The sequence below is a fragment of the Schistocerca gregaria genome, unplaced genomic scaffold, assembly GCF_023897955.1.
Source record: "Schistocerca gregaria isolate iqSchGreg1 unplaced genomic scaffold, iqSchGreg1.2 ptg001148l, whole genome shotgun sequence".
Lineage (NCBI taxonomy): Eukaryota > Metazoa > Arthropoda > Insecta > Orthoptera > Acrididae > Schistocerca > Schistocerca gregaria.
The window spans coordinates 10,001-20,000 of NW_026062480.1; the positions used below are offsets into that span (position 1 = coordinate 10,001).

Here is a 10,000-nt window from a genome sequence, read left to right on the forward strand (position 1 = left end):
CACCTGGGGGAGGCCACGCGGACTAAGCCATGTATGGGGCCCACAGTGCTCATTTGCCGAGCCCACCCACACAAAACCTGCACCCCCCTCCAGCGCAGGAGCCGCAACCCGGGTGCGTACGCCGCACCAAGTGCTCCACCCGCGACCGTACGTGCCCCGCCGAAATCGCAACTCCGGCGGATGAACGGCGGACTTTTCTCGCAGTCGTAAGTTGCAATCCACCCCTATATCTTGCGCCTCATGAAGAGTTATATCAAGTATGCCAAATTCCCGCTGTCCCTATACATGCAGTAAGTTCGTCGTGGGCGCTGGCCGGCAGGCCGCGAGACGTGACGCCCGGCGGCAAAGAGTGCTCCTCTGAGGATATAGATGTTCCGTTCCGCCGCACAATGGTGACGGTGACCGCTGCCTGCGGTGGCAACGCTGGGCACAGTCGATACTCGCCGTGTGGTGGAAGGTAAACATTATGCGGTACATCAGTACTTTCCTAATAGTTCGGTCGTCTCACGGCACTGCTTAGTAAATGATGCAAGGCCAAATATAGATGATTTATGCGAATGTCCCTATACGTGCTGTAAGACTGGGCACACAACGTGAATCGCACGTCAGCCAGACACTCGAACATGCACCACTCTCGGCCTGCAACGGAGACACACAATACGTAAACATCTGGAATGCGACAATGTCGAGTGCATCCTCTCTGCCACATTGCACCGTCGACACTATGATAACCAGAGCAGTAGGTCCACCTATAAAAGCACAATACCCCACTCCTCCGACAACTACCATTGCTCAGATAAATCAACACCACCAACACACATCCTACACAGAGGGGCACCAAATATCATCCCCCGCCCTCGTGTTATACCACATGAAAAATTGCAGAAGTGAGAGACACACATCCGCCAGCCTCTTGCTACAAGCATCGAACCGACGTGACGTATCTGACGGTGACTCAGGCATCCGTGTACTGCCACCACTATCCACCCCCCCCCCCTCTCTCTCTGCCCCCTTCCCACACAATACCAAATTTAACCAACTTTATCGCTTAACCTAACTGTGGCTGTACCAGTTTATCGCTTAACCTAACTGTGGCTGTACCAGTTTATCGCTTAACCTAACTGTGGCTGTACCAGTTTATCGCTTAACCTAACTGTGGCTGTACCAGTTTATCGCTTAACCTAACTGTGGCTGTACCAGTTTATCGCTTAACCTAACTGTGGCTGTACCAGTTTATCGCTTAACCTAACTGTGGCTGTACCAGTTTATCGCTTAACCTAACTGTGGCTGTACCAGTTTATCGCTTAACCTAACTGTGGCTGTACCAGTTTATCGCTTAACCTAACTGTGGCTGTACCAGTTTATCGCTTAACCTAACTGTGGCTGTACCAGTTTATCGCTTAACCTAACTGTGGCTGTACCAGTTTATCGCTTAACCTAACTGTGGCTGTACCAGTTTATCGCTTAACCTAACTGTGGCTGTACCAGTTTATCGCTTAACCTAACTGTGGCTGTACCAGTTTATCGCTTAACCTAACTGTGGCTGTACCAGTTTATCGCTTAACCTAACTGTGGCTGTACCAGTTTATCGCTTAACCTAACTGTGGCTGTACCAGTTTATCGCTTAACCTAACTGTGGCTGTACCAGTTTATCGCTTAACCTAACTGTGGCTGTACCAGTTTATCGCTTAACCTAACTGTGGCTGTACCAGATTATCGCTTAACCTAACTGTGGCTGTACCAGATTATCGCTTAACCTAACTGTGGCTGTACCAGATTATCGCTTAACCTAACTGTGGCTGTACCAGATTATCGCTTAACCTAACTGTGGCTGTACCAGATTATCGCTTAACCTAACTCAATTTGTCCCTTAACCTAACTCAATTTGTCCCTTAACCTAACTCAATTTGTCCCTTAACCTAACTCAATTTGTCCCTTAACCTAACTCAATTTGTCCCTTAACCTAACTCAATTTGTCCCTTAACCTAACTCAATTTGTCCCTTAACCTAACTCAATTTGTCCCTTAACCTAACTCAATTTGTCCCTTAACCTAACTCAATTTGTCCCTTAACCTAACTCAATTTGTCCCTTAACCTAACTCAATTTGTCCCTTAACCTAACTCAATTTGTCCCTTAACCTAACTCAATTTGTCCCTTAACCTAACTCAAGTTGTCCCTTAACCTAACTCAAGTTGTCCCTTAACCTAACTCAAGTTGTCCCTTAACCTAACTCAAGTTGTCCCTTAACCTAACTCAAGTTGTCCCTTAACCTAACTCAAGTTGTCCCTTAACCTAACTCAAGTTGTCCCTTAACCTAACTCAAGTTGTCCCTTAACCTAACTCAAGTTGTCCCTTAACCTAACTCAAGTTGTCCCTTAACCTAACTCAAGTTGTCCCTTAACCTAACTCAAGTTGTCCCTTAACCTAACTCAAGTTGTCCCTTAACCTAACTCAAGTTGTCCCTTAACCTAACTCAAGTTGTCCCTTAACCTAACTCAAGTTGTCCCTTAACCTAACTCAAGTTGTCCCTTAACCTAACTCAAGTTGTCCCTTAACCTAACTCAATTTGTCCCTTAACCTAACCCACGTTGTCCCTTAACCTAACTCAAGTTGTCCCTTAACCTAACTCAAGTTGTCCCTTAACCTAACTCAAGTTGTCCCTTAACCTAACTCAAGTTGTCCCTTAACCTAACTCAAGTTGTCCCTTAACCTAACTCAAGTTGTCCCTTAACCTAACTCAAGTTGTCCCTTAACCTAACTCAAGTTGTCCCTTAACCTAACTCAAGTTGTCCCTTAACCTAACTCAAGTTGTCCCTTAACCTAACTCAAGTTGTCCCTTAACCTAACTCAAGTTGTCCCTTAACCTAACTCAAGTTGTCCCTTAACCTAACTCAAGTTGTCCCTTAACCTAACTCAAGTTGTCCCTTAACCTAACTCAAGTTGTCCCTTAACCTAACTCAAGTTGTCCCTTAACCTAACTCAAGTTGTCCCTTAACCTAACTCAATTTGTCCCTTAACCTAACTCAATTTGTCCCTTAACCTAACTCAATTTGTCCCTTAACCTAACTCAAGTTGTCCCTTAACCTAACTCAATTTGTCCCTTAACCTAACTCAATTTGTCCCTTAACCTAACTCAATTTGTCCCTTAACCTAACTCAATTTGTCCCTTAACCTAACTCAAGTTGTCCCTTAACCTAACTCAAGTTGTCCCTTAACCTAACCCACGTTGTCCCTTAACCTAACCCACGTTGTCCCTTAACCTAACCGACGTTGTCCCTTAACCTAACCGACGTTGTCCCTTAACCTAACCGACGTTGTCCCTTAACCTAACCGACGTTGTCCCTTAACCTAACCGACGTTGTCCCTTAACCTAACCGACGTTGTCCCTTAACCTAACCGACGTTGTCCCTTAACCTAACCCACGTTGTCCCTTAACCTAACCCACGTTGTCCCTTAACCTAACCCACGTTGTCCCTTAACCTAACCCACGTTGTCCCTTAACCTAACCCACGTTGTCCCTTAACCTAACCCACGTTGTCCCTTAACCTAACCCACGTTGTCCCTTAACCTAACCCACGTTGTCCCTTAACCTAACCCACGTTGTCCCTTAACCTAACCCACGTTGTCCCTTAACCTAACCCACGTTGTCCCTTAACCTAACCCACGTTGTCCCTTAACCTAACCCACGTTGTCCCTTAACCTAACCCACGTTGTCCCTTAACCTAACCCACGTTGTCCCTTAACCTAACCCACGTTGTCCCTTAACCTAACCCACGTTGTCCCTTAACCTAACCCACGTTGTCCCTTAACCTAACCCACGTTGTCCCTTAACCTAACCCACGTTGTCCCTTAACCTAACCCACGTTGTCCCTTAACCTAACCCACGTTGTCCCTTAACCTAACCCACGTTGTCCCTTAACCTAACCCACGTTGTCCCTTAACCTAACCCACGTTGTCCCTTTGCCTAACATAGTTCACTGCTCGGAAACACTAGATCGCGTGTTATCCTCATGTAGATGTCTTGCGAGTGTTGCTTACTTTCCACATATTCCTGCTATCCACTGTCAATTGTACTGCAATAGGACTATATCGCCGACCCCCCCCCTCCCCCCCCTCTGTCCCCCTCTGTCCCCCTCTTTGTGTCTCTGTCCTCTCAAGCTGGTCGGTCTGGCGTTTGAGTGTTAAATGAGCCTCGCAGCTGTTCAGTTGCATTCAGATGTCGACGCCCTCAGTGTACGTCGTGGTATGGTCTGTGTCCATTGTCCGCTGATGTCGTACGCGTAACCCACACGCTGTACCGATCATCGGTCGTTACGTACAGAGTGAAGTAGTGTGATACGTGTGACCGTACGCTGGCTGTGCCCAACGGTGTCGAATCTCAATTTCCATATGTTGTGCTTGATGCTACTTGTCTCGTCTCCCAATAACAGCTAGGTTGCACTGTGGTACGCCGTAGAGGCGTGTGGGAGGAACGTACGAACGCATTGTATGTCACCCTGGGTCGCTGGGGGTGGTGGTGCGGTGAGTCAGGTCAGGTCAGGTCAGCGTGAGCCGTCTGATGTAGTGACGCGTGTATTCCGACTTTGTCGTATTGCCTCACACAAAGTGCTACCCTGGTGGACCGCGTTCCATATCTGGGACATGCCGCAGATGCCGGTTGACAGTGGATCGCGGAAGGTACATCGCATACGTGCGCGGGCCACCTTCCACGTGTTCTCTTCTGCACATGTCGCAGTGTGTATGTGGTCTGATGTAGCGTGTCGTGACACATGACATCCTGGCATGCAAGAATTGTTGAATTCGCAAATGTAGGTGGACATCTACGTTTACTGCCCAAGATACGCAAATGAACTGGAAATCCGTTGTTGAGCGGTTGTTCACGCTGGAGGTGAATCTGTGATGGCGACGATCGGTACAGCTATTAACCGGTTGTTTCAGCGGTACCCGCCACATCCACACGCGTGACTAGGCCCATGTGGGTATGAAGCGATACGCGGCGGTGGCTTGGTGGGACTGTTCCCGGCCGGTGAAGGGGGGCCGCCCGGCGTGTTGGCCGCGCGCTGCGTGGGCGCACGCGCAACAGGCGGCTGGTGGGGGGCGCCGAGTGGCAGGAGCGCCAGCCGACGGGCCCGGCAGGCGGCGCAGCTACGCTGCGGCGCACCCTGCACGCGGCGCCTGGCGGCCAAAGTTGGTTCAGCCGAGCCCGGTGCGAAGCGCGGTGGACATCTGCAGTGTGCTGGTCTGATTGAGGACTGTGTGCGTTGAGGATGCGCCGCCGCCTGGCACTCGGCGCCGCGACGCCGTCTGCTGCTCGGTCGCCCCAGCGGTTCTCGCAGGTGGTTTGTATCGCAGTTGTGCGGACGTGTTGGCGCGTGCGCTGTGCTGGGAGAGTTCGCTTCTGCACCCAAGTGGGGCTTTGCCCTTGTGTGGCGCTGGCGTTGGAGCTGCCGGTCACCATAGGTGGCGCGTGTTGTCTCCCGCCGGCAATGCCACGACAGCACGCTCCCGGGCCTCTGTCGGCAGCGGCAAGCTCAGTTGGGAGCAAGGGTGTTCGCACTAAAACCGTCTACTCGCCTAACTCCGGGCGATTGCGCCTCTCTCGAAACCGACCAAGTACCTAGGACGGCGCTGCGCGCCGCCGGGACCTGAGAGGGTTTCGAGGTGTATCGTGCAGGGGAGCTCGGCCTCCTCCTGTTTGCAGAATAATTGAGCGGACGCTTGCGTGTTCGCGCGGGCCCCCGGGACACACTCCCGGGCGGCCGGCTGCTCAGCTCTAGTTGACGCAGCTCCCTGGTTGATCCTGCCAGTAGTCATATGCTTGTCTCAAAGATTAAGCCATGCATGTCTCAGTACAAGCCGCATTAAGGTGAAACCGCGAATGGCTCATTAAATCAGTTATGGTTCCTTAGATCGTACCCACGTTACTTGGATAACTGTGGTAATTCTAGAGCTAATACATGCAAACAGAGTCCCGACCAGAGATGGAAGGGACGCTTTTATTAGATCAAAACCAATCGGATTGGCTTGTCTGGTCCGTTTGCCTTGGTGACTCTGAATAACTTTGGGCTGATCGCACGGTCCTCGTACCGGCGACGCATCTTTCAAATGTCTGCCTTATCAACTGTCGATGGTAGGTTCTGCGCCTACCATGGTTGTAACGGGTAACGGGGAATCAGGGTTCGATTCCGGAGAGGGAGCCTGAGAAACGGCTACCACATCCAAGGAAGGCAGCAGGCGCGCAAATTACCCACTCCCGGCACGGGGAGGTAGTGACGAAAAATAACGATACGGGACTCATCCGAGGCCCCGTAATCGGAATGAGTACACTTTAAATCCTTTAACGAGTATCTATTGGAGGGCAAGTCTGGTGCCAGCAGCCGCGGTAATTCCAGCTCCAATAGCGTATATTAAAGTTGTTGCGGTTAAAAAGCTCGTAGTTGGATTTGTGTCCCACGCTGTTGGTTCACCGCCCGTCGGTGTTTAACTGGCATGTATCGTGGGACGTCCTGCCGGTGGGGCGAGCCGAAGGGGTGCTTTCGCGTCCCGAGGCGGACCCCGTTTAAATCCTACCAGGGTGCTCTTTGTTGAGTGTCTCGGTGGGCCGGCACGTTTACTTTGAACAAATTAGAGTGCTTAAAGCAGGCAAGCCCGCCTGAATACTGTGTGCATGGAATAATGGAATAGGACCTCGGTTCTATTTTGTTGGTTTTCGGAACCCGAGGTAATGATTAATAGGGACAGGCGGGGGCATTCGTATTGCGACGTTAGAGGTGAAATTCTTGGATCGTCGCAAGACGAACAGAAGCGAAAGCATTTGCCAAGTATGTTTTCATTAATCAAGAACGAAAGTTAGAGGTTCGAAGGCGATCAGATACCGCCCTAGTTCTAACCATAAACGATGCCAGCCAGCGATCCGCCGCAGTTCCTCCGATGACTCGGCGGGCAGCCTCCGGGAAACCAAAGCTTTTGGGTTCCGGGGGAAGTATGGTTGCAAAGCTGAAACTTAAAGGAATTGACGGAAGGGCACCACCAGGAGTGGAGCCTGCGGCTTAATTTGACTCAACACGGGAAACCTCACCAGGCCCGGACACCGGAAGGATTGACAGATTGATAGCTCTTTCTTGATTCGGTGGGTGGTGGTGCATGGCCGTTCTTAGTTGGTGGAGCGATTTGTCTGGTTAATTCCGATAACGAACGAGACTCTAGCCTGCTAACTAGTCGCGTGACATCCTTCGTGCTGTCAGCGATTACTTTTCTTCTTAGAGGGACAGGCGGCTTCTAGCCGCACGAGATTGAGCAATAACAGGTCTGTGATGCCCTTAGATGTTCTGGGCCGCACGCGCGCTACACTGAAGGAATCAGCGTGTCTTCCTAGGCCGAAAGGTCGGGGTAACCCGCTGAACCTCCTTCGTGCTAGGGATTGGGGCTTGCAATTGTTCCCCATGAACGAGGAATTCCCAGTAAGCGCGAGTCATAAGCTCGCGTTGATTACGTCCCTGCCCTTTGTACACACCGCCCGTCGCTACTACCGATTGAATGATTTAGTGAGGTCTTCGGACTGGTACGCGGCATCGACTCTGTCGTTGCCGATGCTACCGGAAAGATGACCAAACTTGATCATTTAGAGGAAGTAAAAGTCGTAACAAGGTTTCCGTAGGTGAACCTGCGGAAGGATCATTACCGACTAGACTGCATGTCTTTCGATGTGCGTGTCGTGTCGCGCAACACGCTACCTGTACGGCAGTGGCCGTGCGCCGCGTGCGGAACCACGCGTGCCTCTCAAAACTAGCGGAAGTGTTGTTGTTGTGTGGTACGAGCGCTGAAGCTCTGGAGCGGCTGGCCTGCGGTACCTGGCGCCTGGCGCCGGTTTTGAATGACGTTCGCCCGAGTGCCTGTCCGCTCCGGTGTGGAGCCGTACGACGCCCATCGGCTGTGAGGCCGTTGGACACAAAAAAAATAGTGGAACAGGGGCCGTCAGACGCCTCAGTCCCGCAAATGCTACTGTCTTGAAAGAGACAGTGGGAGACTGAAAAGGAAAAGATCACCCAGGACGGTGGATCACTCGGCTCGTGGGTCGATGAAGAACGCAGCAAATTGCGCGTCGACATGTGAACTGCAGGACACATGAACATCGACGTTTCGAACGCACATTGCGGTCCATGGATTCCGTTCCCGGGCCACGTCTGGCTGAGGGTCGGCTACGTATACTGAAGCGCGCGGCGTTTGTCCCGCTTCGGAGACGTGGGAGTGTCGTGGTCGCCTGTGTGGCCGGCCGCGTCTCCTTAAACGTGCGATGCGCGCCCGTCGCCTGGCGGTTCGCATACCGGTACTTTCTCGGTAGCGTGCACAGCCGGCTGGCGGTGTGGCGTGCGACACCTCGTACAACGACCTCAGAGCAGGCGAGACTACCCGCTGAATTTAAGCATATTACTAAGCGGAGGAAAAGAAACTAACAAGGATTCCCCCAGTAGCGGCGAGCGAACAGGGAAGAGTCCAGCACCGAACCCCGCAGGCTGCCGCCTGTCGTGGCATGTGGTGTTTGGGAGGGTCCACTACCCCGACGCCTCGCGCCGAGCCCAAGTCCAACTTGAATGAGGCCACGGCCCGTAGAGGGTGCCAGGCCCGTAGCGGCCGGTGCGAGCGTCGGCGGGACCTCTCCTTCGAGTCGGGTTGCTTGAGAGTGCAGCTCCAAGTGGGTGGTAAACTCCATCTGAGACTAAATATGACCACGAGACCGATAGCGAACAAGTACCGTGAGGGAAAGTTGAAAAGAACTTTGAAGAGAGAGTTCAAAAGTACGTGAAACCGTTCTGGGGTAAACGTGAGAAGTCCGAAAGGTCGAACGGGTGAGATTCACGCCCATCCGGCCACTGGCCCCCGCCCTCGGCAGATGGGGCCGGCCGCCCGCGCGGAGCAATCCGCGGCGGGGTCGTGTCCGGTTGCCTTTCCACTCGCCGCGGGGTGGGGCCGTTCCGGTGTGCGGTGGGCCGCACTTCTCCCCTAGTAGGACGTCGCGACCCGCTGGGTGCCGGCCTACGGCCCGGGTGCGCAGCCTGTCCTTCCGCGGGCCTCGGTTCGCGTCTGTTGGGCAGAGCCCCGGTGTCCTGGCTGGCTGCTCGGCGGTATATCTGGAGGAGTCGATTCGCCCCTTTGGGCGCTCGGGCTCCCGGCAAGCGCGCGCGGTTCTTCCCGGATGACGGACCTACCTGGCCCGGCCCCGGACCCGCGCCGCTGTTGGCTCGGGATGCTCTCGGGCGGAATAATCGCTCCCGTCAGCGGCGCTTCAGCTTTGGACAATTTCACGACCCGTCTTGAAACACGGACCAAGGAGTCTAACATGTGCGCGAGTCATTGGGCTGTACGAAACCTAAAGGCGTAATGAAAGTGAAGGTCTCGCCTTGCGCGGGCCGAGGGAGGATGGGGCTTCCCCGCCCTTCACGGGGCGGCGGCCTCCGCACTCCCGGGGCGTCTCGTCCTCATTGCGAGGTGAGGCGCACCTAGAGCGTACACGTTGGGACCCGAAAGATGGTGAACTATGCCTGGCCAGGACGAAGTCAGGGGAAACCCTGATGGAGGTCCGTAGCGATTCTGACGTGCAAATCGATCGTCGGAGCTGGGTATAGGGGCGAAAGACTAATCGAACCATCTAGTAGCTGGTTCCCTCCGAAGTTTCCCTCAGGATAGCTGGTGCTCGTACGAGTCTCATCCGGTAAAGCGAATGATTAGAGGCCTTGGGGCCGAAACGACCTCAACCTATTCTCAAACTTTAAATGGGTGAGATCTCCGGCTTGCTTGATATGCTGAAGCCGCGAGCAAACGACTCGGATCGGAGTGCCAAGTGGGCCACTTTTGGTAAGCAGAACTGGCGCTGTGGGATGAACCAAACGCCGAGTTAAGGCGCCCGAATCGACGCTCATGGGAAACCATGAAAGGCGTTGGTTGCTTAAGACAGCAGGACGGTGGCCATGGAAGTCGGAATCCGCTAAGGAGTGTGTAACA

General features: G+C 53.0%; 3 non-coding genes across 3 annotated transcripts in view; all 3 read left to right on the forward strand.

Annotated features, from left to right (window-relative positions):
* The first annotated feature begins 5,788 nt into the window (after window positions 1–5,788).
* LOC126328918 (small subunit ribosomal RNA) lies at window positions 5,789–7,681 on the forward strand. Its single transcript, XR_007562028.1, has one exon. It is a non-coding gene; the product is annotated as a small subunit ribosomal RNA (ribosomal RNA).
* A 362-nt stretch (window positions 7,682–8,043) lies between these two features.
* On the forward strand, window positions 8,044–8,198 carry LOC126328915 (5.8S ribosomal RNA). The gene has a single exon (XR_007562025.1). It is a non-coding gene; the product is annotated as a 5.8S ribosomal RNA (ribosomal RNA).
* A 188-nt stretch (window positions 8,199–8,386) lies between these two features.
* Window positions 8,387–10,000, forward strand: part of LOC126328912 (large subunit ribosomal RNA) — a 4,222-nt gene continuing 2,608 nt past the window's right edge. Inside the window, exon 1 of the ribosomal RNA XR_007562023.1 lies at window positions 8,387–10,000. This exon is cut by the window's right edge and continues 2,608 nt beyond it. This is a non-coding gene — a ribosomal RNA (large subunit ribosomal RNA).